Source organism: Sorex fumeus, unplaced genomic scaffold (genome assembly GCF_029834395.1).
Source record: "Sorex fumeus unplaced genomic scaffold, SorFum_2.1 ptg000008l, whole genome shotgun sequence".
NCBI lineage: Eukaryota > Metazoa > Chordata > Mammalia > Eulipotyphla > Soricidae > Sorex > Sorex fumeus.
Genome location: NW_026606065.1, coordinates 343788 through 362760, shown reverse-complemented (window position 1 = coordinate 362760; position 18973 = coordinate 343788). Strand labels below are relative to the sequence as shown.

Sequence of the window (18973 nt, the reverse complement as noted above, 5' to 3'; positions counted from 1 at the left end):
TGGTCTCTTTGATCTCAGTTCCTACACTTTTCAGCTCTAGGAAATTCTTTCCTATTTTCTTTAACTAATAGTTCTTTATAGAATTTATCTTCCATTTGAGTTCAATATGAGAATCAATATGATGATTGTACTTGAACTCGTCCCATAATTTTCTGGTGTGCTATTCATTTCTTTTCAGGTCTTTTTACATCTTCTGCTTTTTGTTTTTTTTTCTTCATCTCCTCTTAGAGCTCCTCAATCTTCTCCCCAGCTGCTGTTGTTCTGCCACTCAAACTCTCTACTACAGTTTTCATATCACCATATTAATCATTTCTGAAACGTCTGAATGTAATATTCTCATTTCCACTATATTTTCTTATGCTTTGCTTCTTTGAGCTCATTAAGTATCCTCAAAATGGTGTCACTGAAGCCATTCTCTGAGAGTTTCTAGTGAGGGTTGGTACTGAGAAGCTTTTGTGTTTGGGAACTCATTGAACTTGGTGGGGTTCTACACATATTCCACACTGGGTTTGCTGTGTTCCTGCTGTGCTGAGGGTGAATCTTTGTAGTTAGCTCCCCCGTAGCTGTTGCAGCTGTGCTGTTCGGATGTGTGTAGAGGTAGCCAGCAGAGAAGACGATGAAGGGAATCAGGCCCGCGGAAGCTGCCAAGACTTAGCTGGAAAGGCTTGATCAGCCTTTTTTAAGTAACTGACTTTCATGTTATAGCTTTAAGCACACATTTGTTAAAATAAAATTCAAACCTTTTTGTTATATAGAATACATAAGTGATTTTAGTGACATGGAGTTTACATTCTAAAACTAATGAAATTTGCAATGCAACTCTAAAGAAGAGACTTAAAAGCCTAACACTTGCTCCTCATGCTGAGTCAGTGTGAGAGATAATCACAGGCTGCTTAGTTGGAGGGAGGGAGAGACAGAAAAGACAGCTGTTGGCTATTCATCACTCCATGGGTTTTCACCCTTGTAGTCTAGATAATCTGGCCTTTTAAGATGAGAAAAATGGTGTGATTATTTACCACTTCCACAGGATAGGGCTACGCCCTCAAAAAAAGAACTATTTGCTTTGAAATTAGAAGAACCGCTGACATCTGTGGTTCAGTACAAGAGTTCAGATAATCAGTCAAAGGGAGGAAGTATGGCCAATATTGGCAGAAGGACTTAACTTATTCCAGTGGTCCCTCACTTGGAAACTTTTGGTCAATTCTTAGCAATATCCCAAGGTTGGCACCAGCAAAACCAGACTCACACATGGTGCTTTTAGTAACCATACAACACAGATCAGTTTTAGCTACATCTTATGAAACTGACTTTCAAGATGAAGTGGGACTATCCAAAACCAAAAACCTAAAAAAGGATGACTATGAAGCATCATCCAGGTCATTTGACAGAGCTAAGCAATAAGGAAAACTGATCACCAACTTTCATGAAAACCTAAGTCAGCCACTATGTACAAATTGTCAGGAACTGCATGCCATGTGGCCTTAATTTTGCTCCAAAGAAGCCTCTCGAGGATGGAGAGGGGACAGCGGGCAAAGCACTTGCCTTGCTCATGGCCAGCCTAGGTTGGATCCCTGGCAGCCTGTACTGTTCCCTGAGCTCTGCCAGGAGTGATCCCTGAGCACAGAGCCAAGATTAAGCCCTGAGCACCATCAGGTATTGCTCAAAGAAACAAATAAATATAAAAATAAACCAAGAAGAATCGCATTTCCTCAACCTCACTATGAAACAGCACGGGGTTGTAGAAAGGGCACTGGAGCCAGAGAGCTCTTGTTTCTTCCCGAGGTCACAGACAGCAAAGCCACCAGCACCAGGCTTGGTGGGAGTCATCAGGGATGGAACTTATGACCTCACGCTTACAAGGCAGGAACCTTGTGCCTCTGAGCCTTCCTTCAGTCCCCTCCCACTGTTTTCAGGCAGTACATAAATCATCTCTGCTCCTTTCCCCACTCCCTGCCCCCTAGGCCAGATGTAGCCCCCAGAGCCAGATGTAGCTGTAGGACCCTTGTCTTAACCCCACATGAGAGGAACAGAGACTCTAACCAGAATCAAGGTGATGTGCTGTTCATACCGCTTTGGTGGACACATGTCTTCTCTATTAACTACGTAGAATGATGATATCTCCCTAAAATACATTTTGCTGCCAACTTGCCCTCCCAACCATTTTTTTTATTTCACAGAAACCATATTGGTCCTTGACATAGGTGATACATAGATATCTCCCCCACCCCCCACCCTTTGTCAAACATTCTGTAATACTAGTTTCACTTTTTAAGTTATATTTAACAACTAATATTTTATTCTCACAGAATTCTGTTAACTATTTATCCAAGTAAAAAGAATATTTTCATCAGATTATTAGCTGATCTAGTTAGTACATTTTCCCTTCAGTGATCAGAGATTGAACTGCATCCTATCTAGCAGATAGAAAGATCTCTGAAATGCCATATAAGGCAAAAGATATTTCTAGATCAGTGTAGGCAGGGATGAAGAAGTGACTGTGGATGTTTGCTGATCGGTTCAGGCTGGGTTATTTCAGTCTGTGGAACCCGGGAAAGCCTGGTCAGATACCAGGTGTCGAGAAGCAGGTGCTGATTGGCTAACCTAGGCCATCTTTGTCTGGGATAGCTGAACATAGAAATATAGTTAGAGTTTGGTTGCTGATATGGGCCTTAACATCGGAAATTCATCATGAGCTCAGTCTGGCTACTATAGCAACTTAAACTGTTATAATATTTTAATTAATTTTTTATAAAGAATATTACTGCTCAATTGAAGATCTGTGCCAAACTCACAGATGCAATCTTTTCTTATACCCCTGACTCTTGAGGATGGAACTCAGTGGTAGAGTACTTGCCTTGCATGTGTGAGGCTCTGGGTTTGATCCCCAGTACAAGAAGAAGGGCGAGGGACCAGGAATGCAGTAATTTATAATCTGTGTCTCAGTCCCTTCTCATGTCATCTGTTTATAAACCTCTCCCAGACATATATGGGGCGTGAATTTGTGACAGTCTATAAGAAAATTTTTAAAGCCTGTCATCCTCTAGATTAGAATTTTAGTCTCTATGTTAAATGATCACCAGGTTCTCTTAAATAACCTTATTTAAATTGTGCCCCATACTCTGCTGCTGAGTAGTATAACAGAAGGGAATACTTGAGCAAGAGAGATAGTGCAGTGATTAGGATACTTGCCTTGCACATAGCTGACCTAGGTTCATCCCTAATACTATATATAGTTCCCTAAGCAAGGCCAGGAGTGATCCCTAAAGTACAGGGCCAAGAGTAAGCCCTGAGTACTGCTAGTGTGGCCCAAAAGCAAGAAAAAGAAAAAGAAACCCTTTAATTAGTACATATGCAACAAATGAAGCAGTATCAATATATGTAAAGCAACTGCTAATAGATCCAAGGGACACATGGACAGCAGCACAATATTAAAGAGGAGATTTTAGCACTCACTCTCGTTATTGAACAGCATATCAAACACACTGAACAACAGTAAAGAAATAAAAAGCTTAAATGGGGAATTAGAAGAACCGGGACAAAGTAAGGATGTTCACTTCCTCCACTATTAATTCAATACATCTTTGGCATTCCTTGCCACACAGTAATTAGTAAGAAGAAGAAACTAAAGTCATCCAAACTAGAAAAGAAGCAAACTCTCCCCATTTGATAATATAATATGATAATATGCATAGATGACTCTAAAATTCTACTAAGAAACTCTTAGAAGGATCCAGAGCTATAGTTAGGGATCAAGACATTTTCTTTCTGGCTTGCTTTTCAAGCCCATGCTCTCCCATGAACACATATCTTGTTTACTTGTCTCTATGTCTTTGTTTTTTCCCACCATGAAGAAGCCTGAACACAGACTTCCTCTCTTTATTTCCCCACACACCATTCTAAGTAATATTAAGTAAAATCTATCTTGCTTAAAAAAAGAGAGACACTTGTCTTGCCAACTTCAATTCACTCTTCAGTATAGAATGTTTCCCCCAAGTACCAACCAGAGAAATATTTAAACACAGAGCACCACCAACGTGCCCCACTCCAAAACAGAACTTTAAAACAGTAAACCAGTCAGCAAAATAGGAGTCTACAAAATCAGTACACAAAAATTTCTTGCATTTCTATATGCAAATGACAAATTAGAAGAAAAAAATTAAAACAGACAACCTGATTTAAAATAGTGCCAAATACCTAAGCATCAACAAAGATGTGAAACAGTTATACTTTGAAAATTATAAATCACTATTGAAATAACTGGAAGAGGACAACCAGGTAAATGGAAAAATATTTTATATTCATGGATTGGAAGAATTAACATTGTTAAAATAACCATCCTACTAAGAGCATCACTCAGATTCAGTGAAATTCTCAACAAAATTCCAAAGACATTCTTCAAGAACTTGGAACAAACTATACTAAAATTTGTATAGAAATTAAAGCTTCCTGAATGGCCAAAGAAATGCTGAGAGAAAAAGAAAATGGGATACTTTCCATTTCCTGACTCTTAAGTCATGCTATACACTATAGTAATTAAAACTGTGGGGCACTAGAATAAAAGCAGATTCTCAAACCAATAGGATAGAATTGAAACCCAAAGACAGATCATTTGACTTGTGGGCTGTTCATTCATGATGAAAAAGCTAGATGCATGAAGTGGAGCATGGAAAACCACTTTAGCAGGTGATGTTAAGAAAACTGGATACAGGGTTGGAGAAATACTTCAGTGGGTAGGGATTGTGCCATGCAAGGCCAACCTGGGTTCTATCCCCAGCATCTGATATGGTCTTCTGAGCACTTCCAGTAGTAATTCCTAACTGCAGGATGTGGAGCAAAAAGAAAGATAGAAAAAAAAAGGAGGAGGAAGAGGAGGAGGAAGAGGAGGAGTGGGAGGAGGAGGAGGAGAAGAAGAAGGAGGAAGAGGAAGGAGAAGGAGGAGGAAGAGGAAGGAGAAGAAGGAGGAGGAGAAGGAGAGGAGAAGGAGAAGGAGAAGGAATAGGAGGAGGAGGAGGGGAGGAAGAGGAGGAAGAGGAGGAAGAAGAAGTGGAGGAGGTGGAGGAGGAGGAGGAGGAGGAGGAGGAGGAGGAGGAGGAGAAGGAGAAGAAGAAGAAGAAGAAGAAGAAGAAGAAGAAGAAGAAGAAGAAGAAGAAGAAGAAGATGATGATGATGATGATGATAGAAAATAGAAAAGAAAAGAAAACTGGATAGTCACATGCAAAAAATGAAGAATAAAATACAGTGAATCCATATCTCATACCATACACAGAAATTAATTAAAAGTTTATTAAAGAGCAGAGGTTAGAAAGGATCCATAAAATACATTAAGAAAAATAGGGGAACCCCTCCACTGAGATGTACCTCAAACATATCTTCAATGGTTTGACTTTTGTGGCAAAGATAACAAAAACAAAGATGAACAAATGGACTATATGAAACTTAAAATGTTTTGCACGGCCACAGCAATAGTACAGTGGTTAGGGCACTAGCCTTGCACATGGCCAATATGGGTTCAACCCACAGCACCCCACCAGTAGTGATCTGAGTACAGAGCCAGGAGTAAGTCCTGAGCAAAACCCCCCATAAAAATAATAAAAATTAAAAGGTTTTGCATAACAGAAGAAATTCAGACTAATGTAAAATATTTGCTCAACATACAAAATATAGAGTACTAATATCAAGATATATAAAGCATTCAAGGCTCAATAACACAAAGAACAACCAATAACTCCATTAAAAATGAGGAGAGGAAATGAACAGACAAGATAATTCCACAAAGAGGGTCTATGGACAGACAGTGGGCATACTGGAAAAGTTTTCAGTCACTTGTTATCAGGGAAATGAAAATCAAAACTACACTAAGATATTATCTCACACCAGTGAGAATGACATACATAAAAAAGACTGACAAGTGTTGGCAAGGGCGTAGTGAAAAGGAACACTTACTATCAGTTAGAATGTCATCTGATCCAGTCTTTATGGGAAAAGTATGAAGATTCTTTTTTAAAAAAGTAAGACTACAACACCCATATGACTCAAAGATTCCACTGCTTATTGTCTACCTACAAAATACAAAAACATTAATTCTAGGGGCTGGAGTGATAGCACAGCAAGGGCTTTCATGCGGCCGACCCAGGTTCTATCCCTAGCATCCCATATGGTCCCCTGAGCACCGCCAGGAGTAATTCCTGAGTGCAGAGTCAGGAGTAACCCCTGTGCATCGCCAGGTGTGACCCAAAAAGCAAAATCAAACAAACAAACAAAAATTAATTCTAAAAGATGTCACCTATGTTCATTGCAGCACTCAGTATAAAAAGGATCTGGAAGAGCCTAAATGTCCAGTGACAGATAAATGGATAAAGAAGTTTCATGCAGTAAAAAATATATTATTTAGGTCCTGCTTTGGGGCAGGCTTTTGAGGGGGGTTGGTAAAATTCAAAATATGCTGGCGGGAAGATGTAATGGTGGTGGGATTAGTGTTGGAACACTGAATGTAATAAATTACTATGAACAACTTTATAAAAAAAAATGTTGCATGCACGTGACCTGGGTTCTGTCCTCGGCACAATATATGGTCCTCTGAACACCACAAGGAGCGATTTCTGAGCACAGAGCCAGGAGTAAGCCCTGAGTGTGCCCCCACAAAAAGAAAATCCTATGCAGCTATACGATGAAAATTAGCAATTATTTGCAAGTTGGTGGAACTGGAGGGTATCATGTTAAGTAAGAGGAAGAAAGACAAATAGCAGCTGATGTCACTCCTCCATGATATAGAGACAAAAATAAGAGAACATTGAACAAAGATAAACCCTTGGTCTTGAATTACAAATCTCAGATTACCAAACCATGGCAGAGGTGGGCAGGAGGGAGGTGGGTGGATGAAAAGGTGGGCGGGAGGTGGGACAGTGGTGGAGGCTCTTGGGCATTGTGGTGCAAAGTTGGTGTGGTAACTTTGTACCCCTACAGCATATAAACACTTGTGCTTACATAAACCACTGTTACCTTTATACTATATAAATTCAGGAAAAAAGTATTCAGTCAGTAAATGTATTGCGTTTGAAAAGAACATCATTAGTAAATGGAACCACTAGGGCATATTAAGATGAGAATCAGTCTCCAACCCTTTTCTTTTCTTTTTTCTTTTTAATTTTTATTAGTGAAACACCATGAGGTACAGTTGTAGACTTACAAATTTTTGCGCTTGGGTTTCAGTTATACAATGATCGAATACCCATCCCTCCACCGGTGCGCATTCTCCACCACCAATGATCCCAGTATCCCTCCCACCCCCCATCCCACCCTGCCTCTGTGGCAGGGCATTCCCTTTTGTTCTCTCCTTTTGGGTGCAGTGGTTTGCAAAAGAGGCATTGAGTGGCAACCATGTTTGGTCTATAGTCTACTTTCAGCATGCTTCTCCCATCCTGGGAGTATCCTCCCAACACCCTTTACTTGGTGCTCTCCAGCCCTTTTCTTTGGACTCATTCGTGGTTGTGTTGAGGGACTCCCCCCGCCCCACTAACTTGACACTCTGGAATGTCAGTGGGAAGTCTGGAGTCTGGCAGGACACCATCAGAATGACAAGATCATGCGTGAGTATAGTGGCAGCAGCAGTTCTGGTGTTACCTGGCCCCCAACTGTCACGGATGAGCAGCCAGGTCTGCTTGACAGAGGCTGCAGGGGAGCACCGAGGGCAGGCACTTATTGGAGACAGGGAGTCCTCCCCAGCCCTCATCTGCATTGCATTTCCCACGGGTCTCGTGTCCCACTCTTCTACCCCTCACAGATGTGTCTTCTCTCTCAGACGTCCCACATGCCACTGAGCGCCTCAGAGCCTGTGATCTGTAAACTCAAGCAGGTGCAGAACAGAAGTACTTTGTGGATTGTGGAAAATATTCTGTGGCTCCTGAATTCTCTGAAGGAGACATGACAGCTTGTGGGCTATAATACGGCAGAGAAATGATAAAGTGGACCGTGACTCACATTTCTGTCATGCACACTTTGGGACTGGGCCAAAAAACTTGAGAGGACCTCTGTCCTGGCCCTAAGATGCCTCTCTCCAGCCAGCCTCACCAGCCAGTCCCGACAAGGCCCAGGAGCCTAATGCCAGGCTAGCCAAGCCATCTGCTTTATGGCTCCGACTGCCACCAGAATTTTTCACATGCAAAAGATGCTTACAGCCCCAAACGGAAAGTTAATTTATGTTTAAACCAGTATTTCTCAACCTTTCTCCAACCCTGGCCCTTTCCAATCTTGTTTCCTTCCTGTGACACCCCTCCATCCCACTGGTTGGCCCCATGGTCTCATAATTCCCCTCCTCCCCTTTACACAGTTTCACCTGTAACCCCCCTTAGAATGTCCTGAGAGTGCAAAGGATACTGTGAGTTGCCTGGTTGAGAAATGTTGGTTCAAACCACTAATCAAATCTCTTATAAACTTAATAAATGTTGGTGCCAGATACTACATATCTCTCCCCAGGACAAACCAGATAGAAACTGAGCCAACAAAGAAATCCATTGATTTGACTCCCAGCTCAGCGTCTTTCACAGACTAGGTAGTGGAGGACTTGAGGGCATTTCGAGAGAGGAGTCGGCACACAAACACTGCTCGGCTCTCCTGGTGGAGTTTGGCACAGGAAAGACATCAACTTGTCCTATCTACAGAAAAGGGTGGATCAAAGTGTGTAAGACTTGCTATTCAAGGAGCACTTATTCATGTGCTATGTGCAAGTCCAGAAGATATAGCAGCCCATGCACTTGAAGAATTTATGATTTCAAAGGGAACGCTGCTAAAGAAAATGCATTGGCGAGAGTTTTAAGGAGTGATATTGTCATTACTAATGAGGAAAGTCCATCCGATTATATGCAGTTTCCAAGAATGCGGTGAAAGGATACAAGGTACTTAAAAAGCAGGGATCAGAGGGCCTGTTAACATCCAAGGCGTTCCAGAGACTTTTCCTGAGGAACTAACACTTGGTCAGTGTAGGATAATATACGTTTGTCCTTTCTCCCTTGCCACAGAGAGCTTAGGTTTATCAGGCTACACCCATCACAGTGCTCCCAAGTCACTCCCATTCCTCTGTGTTTATCTGTATACGCTTCTCTGTGCTCTCCTCCCCAACCATTTAATCACCTTTTTCCTTAATCAGACTCTGTAAAATCAGATCCTCTTAAGACACTGAACTTGTAAGTTAAATATTTCTTTTCTCCATCTTTTGCATAGTTTACGTTAAAGCAATGTCCTTTCTGTATGGACTCAGGAAGACAGTTAACATTATGCTTTGTAACTTGGGAGTTGATTGACTTCAAATAATATTTACTCCTAGGCATCTGCTTTCTTGACTCAGTTGCCCTTAGTTCCTAGCACCTGAAAAGCAGGGTCCCAACGAGGGACTGAATGGGCCCAGGGCAAGCTGTAAGCTACCCTGGCATCGAAATGGGTTGGGTCAAAGCGCCACAATACTCAACTATAAGTTGAGGGCATGATCATGGACAAATGTTGTCATTATCCAAAAGTAATGAGGGACTAGGACCCTGCTGGGGTTAGGAAGACTAACCTGGCTTGAGGACTGTGGTCTGGAATATATAGTGAGATGTCCTCAGGAAGAACCAAACTTGAAGTTTGATCTATCTTTTACTGTGCTCATACAGAATGACATTGCTAGAAATATTAGAAGTAGATTTACTGCAACTATTTGAGTAGATTACTAGCTGAGGAAAAAAAGAAAGCGATATACCCTGGATGGCATCCCGTCCTTGAGCGGCTCTCCTAGTAATCTGGAGTAATCTCTTTAGATGAGATTTTATCCTTGAGTTAACCTCCGGGAGGAGTGGTCTTAATGTCCAACCCACCTTTGTGTCACCACCCTACGTGATTTCTATATAAAATAAGACTGTAGGATCGAAGGGGGCTCAGGCTTGAGAGAGAGAGAAGCAGAAGGGGAGTGGAGATTGGAATAAACTACAATTGATACCGACCAGCATGGCCCTCGTTCTTTCCTTCACCTACCTATCACCATCAGCCTCCCCGGGGTCGGGGAAGTGGCTCAAGACCACGGAACGCAGGTGGCATGAGAGATGCATGCTGCCGCCCTCAGGAAGCACACAGGACCAGTAGGATGACCAGAAGTTCACCTCATAGCTGGCCATTACTATTTTTTATTTAGCACAGTTGTATTCAGTTGCACTCACAGTCCATTTGCTGTACTAACTTCTTTAATCCTTCCAGTAATCCCATAAGGAAGGCATTATTTTTTCCATACTATCAATGAATATACTAAAGCAAAAAAGATGCAACTTGGGCTTGGAGAGATAGTACAATGGGCACAACTGCACTTGCCTTGCACACAGCAGACCCAGATTCGATCCTAAGCACCATCAGGAGTAATTTCTGAGTGCAGAGCCAGGAGTAATCCCCAGCTTAAACAAAAACAAAAGAAAAGTTTAAAATAAATTAAACAGATTGTTTAACATTTTTTAAAGAACAAGTTAAAATTACTGCAGGGCCAAACATGCAGATGGTCTGAACCTTTGCTGTTTTGTTTCGTTGGAAGTCTTCCCTAAGCATTGAACGCTGAATACCCAGGTGTGTCCCCAAAACAAAACCAAAATGTTCTTTCTCTTCCTAAATCCAATAGGAACTTGTTTAAACTGGCACATGATCACATTTCTGTTCTAGGGAGAGCTATAAGGAGACTGGATTAGAAAGAGGACAAGAGGAGATAGAGGCCATTTAGGCAGCTGTGGCAACTAATCCAGGTACAGATAAACATGGCCAAGACTGTGGCTTGTCATGGGTTGAACTGCAGAGTCTCATACTAATTGAAGTCACCCAGAAGGAAAGGGATGGACACAGAATGATCTCTCTCATAAGTGAGACTTAAGATCCACAGTGAGGTAGCAACAAAGGAACAAGGACAACACAATGGGACAGTTGATCCGTACAACTGAGTTGGGGGGTGGCATTAAAAGGAAGGAAAATGGGTTCTTGGGAGGGAAGTGGGTACATGGTGAGGAGTGGGATCTTGTAATTGTGGGATTGTATTATAATGTATTACATTATTATGATTATGTTATGATTATTATGATTATATTATTACAATACCATCATTAACAGTACTGTAAATCACAGAACCTCAATCAACTTTAAAAGCGTCTTGCTGAGGATAGCCAAGTGGACAGAGAAAAACAATGTCTGGCAAGAGTCAACCTTTCCGATTAATTTAAGAGAGATTCAAGCCAATAGAAGTGATAATGTGAACTATGCTATCAATTCTTTTGATCTCATCATTTTATAGAGTTTGAAAGTTCTTTTCTCTACTGTTGCTTGCTCTGTTACAGGAATCTCACCAAGACACAGGCGGCACTCGAGAAGTGTGAGGGAGACAACCCAGTTTTATCGCACATGTGGTCTTGACCTGGCTATTGCCACACAAATAGGTTGCACGTTGGACACAGTTCACCGAACTTTTAGAGCCTAGATACAGAGACAATTTCTAGGGAAAAATTTTTCATCTAACACTAAGATGATTGCTAACAGGATTGCTAACAGATGCATAGTTGGTACAATCAGTGATTCATACAATTTGTTTTAAATTCCATAGATATGTACACTAAATGTTTCTGTGACTCTGTTGCATTCCCACCGAAGCCACCTGATGGTCCCTTTATGCTTTAGAGCTAGCTAATCTTTGCCCAGCTCCTAGGGAAGGTCACTGAGAGTTTCCGCCTCAAGATTCCCACTTCTGCCTCTAAGATTCCTGAATCCATTTTTCATTATTTATTTCTTCATGATTTACAGTACTGCTTATGATCGGGCTTGTCTGAGGCTTTGTGATTTACAGTGCTGCTTATGATCGGGCTTCATGCATGCAGTGTTCCCACACCACATCCTCTACCAGGGCATCCGCTTCTCTCCACTTCTGTCTCGGGGTCTCCTCTCGTTCACTCCCCCATCCCTGGTCTTGGTAAGCTCAGTTCTGTAGACCAGTTCGCAGACTCTGTTGCCTTTGGCCATTTGTTATGCTCTTACTATGTCTCTTTCTATCCTACATATGAGAGATTTTTCCACATTAGACCCTCTCCTCTGGCTGACCTCACTCAGCATGATACTCTCCAGATAGATCCACAGAGCAGCAAACTGTATGTATCTTTTCTTAAATCTGAGTAATATTCTGTTGTGTATAAATACCAGTTTCTTTTTTTTTTTCTTTTTGAGTTTCCCTAGGTAAAAGGTAAAGGTAAAGGCCCTCCTGTTGATCGTCGATTTGCTCGAGCAGGCCCAGTAACGTCTCCATTGGAGACTTTGTTGTTACTGTGTCTGGCATATCGAATACTCTCGGTAGCTTGCCGGGCTCTCCGAGAGGGGCGGAGGAATCAAACTTGGGTCGGCCATGTTGGCCGCTTGTAAGGCGAACGCCCTACCCGTTGTGCTATCGCTCCAGCCCTTATTCTTTTATAAAAGTTTTGTATTTTTTAAAATGAAATTGCCACGAGAGAAAAAAAATTACCATGAGATCTATCACTATCACTATCCTCCCGTTGTTCTTCGATTTGCTCGAGCAGGCCCAGTAACATTGTGAACCTTGTTACTGTGTTTGGCACATCGAATACGTCACAGAGAGCTTGCCAGGCTTTGCCATGTGGGCGAGATACTCTCGGTAGCTTGCCGAACTCTCCAAGAGGGACAGAGGAATCGAACTCGAGTCGGCCATGTTGCCTGTGTGCAAGGCAAATGTCCTACCCACTGTGCTATTGCTCCAGCCCTACCATGAGATATAGTGACCAAGTTGTTCATGATTAGGTTTCAACACCATATACCACCATTTCTTTATCTAGTCACTTGCTTTTAGAGACTTGGCTGTTTCCAGCTTTTGGCTGCTGTGAATAGTATTGCACCAAACTGTATCGCTGTATCACTGTCATCCTGTTCATCGATTGCCTCGAGCAGGCCCCAGTAACGTCTCCTTCATCCTAGCCCTGAGATTTTAAAAAGTGCCATATTAAGGAGTCAGGAGAATGAGACCCATCATTGTTACTGGTTTTTGGCATATTGAATACACCACAGGGAGTTTGCTAGCCTCTGCTGTGCAGGCAGGATACTTTTGGTAGCCTACCAGGTTCTCCAGACTAAGAACTAAATAATAAGATGTCGTGTGGCCGTGAATGTGGCCGTGCACTTCCGAGAGCAGGGTTTTATAGTCTCTGGGTCTTGGCCGTTGATGGGATTACATGGCGCCAGGGGCAGTTGGTGGGTGTAATGCCTACATACTGGAAGATGAGGGGGGGGATCTGGGTGGAGGAGGCCCCAGTCCCAATTAGAGCAGACTCGGAGATCTACACCCCGGGTCCCGCACACCTGGGTTCCTCTGCTGGTTCCTTCATGCGTTGAGGCTCATCCAAACATGGGGAGAGTGGTCTTAAGCATGGCTGTGGCTGGAACCGGAGGTCTTCAGCTGCCGGGGCTCTGCTCGGGGTGGGGAGGGAAACTCAACCCACCCTCCTCCAAGGGGCCCTGGTGAGGACGGCCAGGCACGGAGGCAGGAGACTCTGCACCCACCGAACATAGGAGCGCAAATGTCTTTTCAAAATAGTGTTTCTAGGTCTGTGCGGGTAGCTACTGAGAAGTGGAATTGCTGGGTCACATGGAAGCTCAATCCCTAGTGTTTTGAGAATTGTCCATATTGTTTTCCCATGAGGTTGAGCCAGCCAGAATTCCCACCAGCAGTGTATGAAGGGTCCTTGTAAACCCTAAAACTAGTGTCCATGTGCCTTACACTGCTAGAGTGAACTGCCTTCCACCTATAAATCATTCAACCAGCTGAGAGCCATGTTGAAAGTTACCACCTGATGAGTCCTGTGGGCCCCTCTATGCCCTGAAGGATAATCAGCCAGGCCCAGACCTGAGCTACTCGAAGTCCTGAAATGCTGCTCTCGGTGGTCCCCTGCCCGGTGCTGGACATGCCTCTGCTCACCAGCTTGCCAACTTAGCCCACAGCTCTGTGGTTTCTCAGGTTTAGTTCCTCAATGATTTATTTGCTCGATTTCTGGAATCATCACTAGTGGATAATTTCCCTCCTGCCAAGATGGCAAGCCAGGTTTCCAAAGACAGATGTGTGGCTTTGTATAGGAAGCATCTATTTTGGGCAGGAGCATCTTTGGCTGGATAGCTTTGAATGATGTGGAAAACTGTAGTCCCAGGCTGCTTTCTCTGCCAGAGGTTTTCTGGAATTGCTGAGTTAAAGGGAAGCAGACAAGATTCAGCTGCAGAGGAAGCAGAGAGCAGCCAAAGATGCCCATCCCAATTTTTCAGCCACACAGAAGTTGTCCTTCTTTTTCATGATTAAGACTGTTCACAACAGAGATGACATGTCTTTTGTTCTAACTAAAGATCTTTCTGGATCTTGGCTTGGTTTTGGTTTAGTTTGGGGTCCACACCCAATCATTCTCAGGGCTCACTCCTGGCTCTGTGCTCAGGGATCACTCCTGGTAACACTCAGGAGTACCATATGAGGTGCCAGGGATTGAACCAGCATCAGCTGCATGTAAGGTATGTGACTTCCCCACTTTTTATCTTTCTGGTTCCCCTCAAGGCCTTTCTGAACTGGAGAATATCCCATAACAAGCAACAGAATGTGTGCTCATCGAAAGAGGCATTTTACTGAACTATCAGCCTTTATATTCTATTTAGGGGTCAGAGAGATAGTACAGTAGGTTGGATGTTTGCTTTGCACATGGCCAACCAGGTTCAATCCCAGGCACCCCATATGGTCCTCCAAGTCAACCAGGAATGATCCTTGAGTGCAGAGGAAGGCCCTGAGCACCGCCAGGTGTAGCTAAAAAAAAAAAAAAAAAGGAGTGATTTCTTTGGAGGCTGGAGCAGTAGTACAGTGGGTAGGCATTTGCCTTCACAGAGCCGTGTTACTGGACCCGCTCGAGCAAATTGATGAATAACGGGAGGACAGTGCTACAGTGCTACATATATATATATATATGTATATATATATACGAAATACATATATATTGTTTTAGTTTGGATATGTCTGTGAAAGGCAGCAAAACGAATGAAAGCTGAAAGTCAGGCTCATAATTTTTCAGATTAGTGTGTTCTTGTTCTTTATATAACTACCCAGAAGTAGAATTGCTAGATCATAAATCATACAGCATTTTTAAAAATTTTGTTGTTCTTGTTTTTTCTTGGGCCAGAGCGATAGCATAAGCGGGTAGGGCGTTTGCCTTGCATGCGGCCGAGCCTAGTTTGATTCCTCCGACCCTCTCAGAGAACCAGGCAAGCTACGGAGCATCTGTCCGCTCGGCAGAGCCTGGCAAAGCACCCATGGCATATTCGATATGCCAAAAACAGTAACAACAAGTCTCACAATGGAGACATTACTGGTGGCCGCTGGAGAAAATCAATGAACAACGGGAGGACAGTGACAGTGGACAGTGTTTTTTCTTGGTTGGGGGTGAGTGGGTAGTTGTTTGTTTGTTTGTGGGGCGGAGGGTGGGCGGGGGGCAGGAAGAGATGCACACAGGCACCAGTTTGTGGTTCCCGGGATGGAACCAAACACCTTACCCGCTGTACTACCTCTCCACCTTCGGTATTTTTACTTTTTAATTGTTTCCTGGCCGTAGACCATTTACATCCCACCCACTGTCTTGCCCTGCCCCCTCCTTGCACCCACCAGGCCGCCTATCCCGGATATTTTCATGAAGCTCTCTGTGCTTTTGGAGGAAATGTCTATTCAGCAACAGTTTTAAAGAAAAAAAAAAGAAGCAGGGAAAGACGTGCTCTTTTGGAGGTTCCCAGGAAACTTTCAGTTCCTAAATCTTAGTCTTTTCTTCAGGAGGGGGGGTTTCGCGCCACCTGGTGGAACTGTTGCAAACTGCACCTTTGCTGACCTCTCTGGACTCGAAACCCCTTCCCCAGCCCCGCCCAGCTTGAGAAGGTGGGTGCGCGTTGCCCCAGCCCGAGCCCATGAGTACTAGCACAGAAGAGGAGGAGGAGAGCAAGCAGGTGAGCCTCCCTGCCACTCTGGGATGCATCGGCCAACGTTGCCCATCACACGCAGCCCACAACGGATCTCGAGTCAGCGACTTTTAAGCTAAAATAAGGATAAAGGATTTATTTATTTATTTATTTATTTGCCCCCCCCAGAGGGAGCAAAAGTCAAGCTGGGTTCAGCTCTTTCCAGCTTGTGAAATGCCTGAGTTTGAATTTGCAGCATCTTTGCTCTGTGATTACAGACCTGGAAGAAGCCTGCTTTCGGCACAAGCCTGTACAGAGGAGTGGGGACATTTATAGAATTTACCCCCGTTGGTCTGATGCAAAAGAGAAAACCCAGGAAATTCTTTTTTTCTTAATTATTGAATCACTGTGGGATACAGCTACAAAGCTTTCATGACTGAGTTTCAGTCATACAGGGATCGAACACCCATCCCTCCACCAGTGTCCATTTTCCACCACCAGTGTCCCCAGTATCCTTCCCGCCACCCCCGCCCTACCCCACACCCCCTGCCTCTGTGGCAGATAATCTCCTTCTTTCTCTCTACTCTTGGGCATTATGGTTTCCAATACAGACACCGAGAGGCCATCATATTGGGTCCTTTGTCTACTTTCCATTCGCATTTCCAATCCTGAGAGACCGCTCCGACCATCATCGCCTTAGTGATCCCTTCTCTACTCCAGCTGCCTTCTCCCCCAGCTCATGAGGCAGGCTTCCATCCACAGAGCAATCTTCCTGGCCCCTGTCTCTACTGTAGCCCATGAAATTCTTGGGGACCAAAGCACACCCCCGACCTTGCATTTGAGTTGTGAGTGGGCCCTGGCGGCCTGCCGTTGCAGAATGGCACCTGCCTGGCTTTGGGGGATGGCGAGGAAGCTAAAGACTCGGCACAGTGCGACCTGCTTTCCCATCCGCTTCGCCTCATGGCCCACCATGTGGCTTCAGGCCGTTGTCTAGGACAGTCTTTAAACTGTTTGCACCTGCCTTCTGCCGTTTGGTTTCAGCTGTTTGTTCGTTTGGGATCCACACCCAATGATGCTCAGGACTTATTCCTGGCTCTGTGCTAAGGGATCACTCCCAACATTACTCGGGGGATCATATGGGGTGTCTGGGATCAAACGTGGGTCTGCCAAATGCAAGACGAGTGCCGTGCCCACTGTAATCTCTCTCCAACTCCCTTTCCTTGTCTGTTTGGAGTCAGAATCACAGTTTTGCAACGTCCTTCCCATAGACAGTTGGAAGGGTGAAATGGACAGTGCTCCATGCCTGGCAGCTCACCAACTCTCCTACCTGCTCTGCTGCATGGCCAGTATGTGCTGGGGTTGCTGGGCCCCGAGAGTCCCTCGAGGAAGGCCTGGCCTTTGGTGAAGGGACACAGGTGATAAAAATGGCGTGGACCCCTGGGAACACCAGGTGTAGCCCAGAGAGTGGCCTGTGGTCCTGAGCACTGTAGAGCACAAACAGCGCTGCATCCTCAGGCCTCCACATTCCGCCTCTCCTGGTTGGTCAAGAATGGCCAGGATGGAGGACAGCTAGAATAGAATAGAAAAGCGACCACTATGACAATGGTAGTTGGAAATGGTCGCTCTAAATAAGAACTGGTGCTGAAAGTAGGTAAAGGCACAAACACCTAATATTCCAGGACCTGTATTGCAAACCATGGGGGCTGGAGCGATAGCACAGCAGTAAGGCATTTGCCTTGCGTGCAGCCAGCCCGGCCAAGCCGGGTTCGATTCCTCTGCCCCTCTCGGAGAGCCCGGCAAGCTACCGAGAGTATCTCGCCCACATGGCAAAGCCTGGCAAGCTCCCCGTGACGTATTCGAAATGCCAAACACAGTAACAAGAAGTCTCACAATGGAGACGTTACTGGGCCTGCTCGAGCAAAAAATCGATGAACAACGGGAAGACAGTGTATTGCAAACCATAATGCCCAAAAGGAGAGAGAGAGAGAGAGAGAGAGAGAGAGAGAGAGAGAGAGAGAGAGAGAGAGAGAGAGAAGAAAAGTGCCTGCCACAGAGGTAGGCTGAGGGGGGCCAGGAGGGAAACGGGGGACATTGGTGGGAAATGGACACTGGTGAAGGAATGGGTGATGGAACATTGTATGACTGAAACCCAATCATGAACAACTTTGCAACTGTGTATCTCAAGGTGATTCAATTTTTTAAAATGGCCAGGATGACCTCCAGGTACTTGGAGCACTGTTTTGGAGCCCTCCCCACCCCCAAATTAAAACAGAAGTGGGTGAAGAGTGCATGTTCTTGGCTTCGAGGCCAGCTACATACTCTAGGGGTAAAGGCAGCCCAGATAGAGAAGGGAGCACCAAATAAAGGGTGTTGGGAAGATCCGCCCAGGATGGGAGATGCATGCTGAAAGTAGACTATAGACCAAACATGATTGCCACTCAATGCCTCTTTTGCAAACCACAGCACCCAAAAGGAGAGAGAGAACAAAAGGGAGTGCCCTGCCACAGAGGCCGGGTGGGGTGGGGGATGGGGGGTGGGAGGGATACTGGGATTGGTGGGAGTGGAGAATGGGCACTGGTGGTGGGATGGGTACTTGATCATTATATAACTGAAACCCAAGCACAAAAACTTGTAAGTCTACAACTGTACCTCATGGTGTTTCACTAATTAAAAAAATAATAATAACGGCAAGATATATTAGTTTTTACATACTGCTACAAAATAAATCAAAAACATGAATGTTTGAGAGCTATATGGAAAAACTGCTCAAACACTTCTAGCCTTCACTCCACCACCCCCTCATGACCACTCACTCTTCCTATTGAAATCAAAATCACTGGTCAATAAAATAGGAATGCTTAAAAAAAAAAAAAGAGTGCATGTTCTCCAGTCTCTGATTCAAAACAGCTACGCTTTGGCTACTGGGTCCTGTCGAATGGAGCGAGAAAATGCGGGGAACCCAAGAGTGAGGTGTGTCCAGCTCCTAGACTTCATGTGCCCTGGAAGGAGGCTG

The 18973-nt window shown here is 44.3% G+C and overlaps 1 protein-coding gene across 1 annotated transcript in view; it reads left to right on the top strand.

The window, feature by feature from the left end:
* The window catches only part of NT5E (5'-nucleotidase ecto), a 71461-nt gene that overhangs the window by 41844 nt on the left and 10644 nt on the right, over positions 1 to 18973 (top strand). The gene's annotated exons all lie outside the window — the stretch shown is intronic.